We start from the raw sequence: 640 nt of genomic DNA, 5'->3' as shown, positions 1-640 counted from the left end.
AAAAAAGATAAAGAATTTAGAGAAAAGTATCAGATCTTTGTAAATTCATGATATGCCATTTAAATTTAACAATGACAAATGATAAGGATTTCATTATTTGCAATAGGTGCAATAGTTTGGGGTTTCAGAAACACCCAAATTTTAGAAATAAATTTAAAATTGTTTCTATTTGTCTAGTTTCAGAGTGCACAATATACCTTGCACCTAATTTAGGTCGTCACCATAAGTGAAATATAAGAATACAATCAAGGGAAGTGCAGCATGCCACATGCAATGAAATGCTGAACCTACCATATTAACAACACTTTTTATTAATTTTTCATCCGATTTTCCAGGGCAACTTTCTTTTATCTTTATAACTGGTACATCCATTATTTTAATAGTCTGTGGAAAAGAGACTTAAGTATGAGATTAAAACTATAAAATTATTTACATCCTAATGGAAGAAAAACAGCCTTTTAAAAAAGTTAAAAACTTAAAACTCCATACCTTTAAGGCCTTTATAAGTTCTTCTTGTTTTCCAGCTTCTTGAACCAATACCACTCTTGTTTCAACCTGAGGCATTTCTTCTATTAAAATTAAAAATGTTTAAATATATTTATCAGGAATTAACATCAAAATCAGTAGTTCCTATTCCCAT

The 640-nt window shown here is 28.9% G+C and overlaps 1 long non-coding RNA gene across 1 annotated transcript; it reads right to left on the bottom strand.

The window, feature by feature from the left end:
* Positions 1-352: 352 nt before the first annotated feature.
* Positions 353-588, bottom strand: LOC106726512. The gene is made up of 2 exons (XR_001362590.1): positions 490-588; positions 353-384 (listed from the first exon to the last, which is right to left on the bottom strand). It is a non-coding gene; the product is annotated as an uncharacterized LOC106726512 (long non-coding RNA).
* Between the last annotated feature and the right edge of the window lie 52 nt (positions 589-640).

This window comes from Myotis brandtii, unplaced genomic scaffold (genome assembly GCF_000412655.1).
Source record: "Myotis brandtii unplaced genomic scaffold, ASM41265v1 C41990670, whole genome shotgun sequence".
Taxonomy (NCBI): Eukaryota; Metazoa; Chordata; class Mammalia; order Chiroptera; family Vespertilionidae; genus Myotis; species Myotis brandtii.
This window is presented reverse-complemented; position numbering and strand designations above follow the sequence as displayed.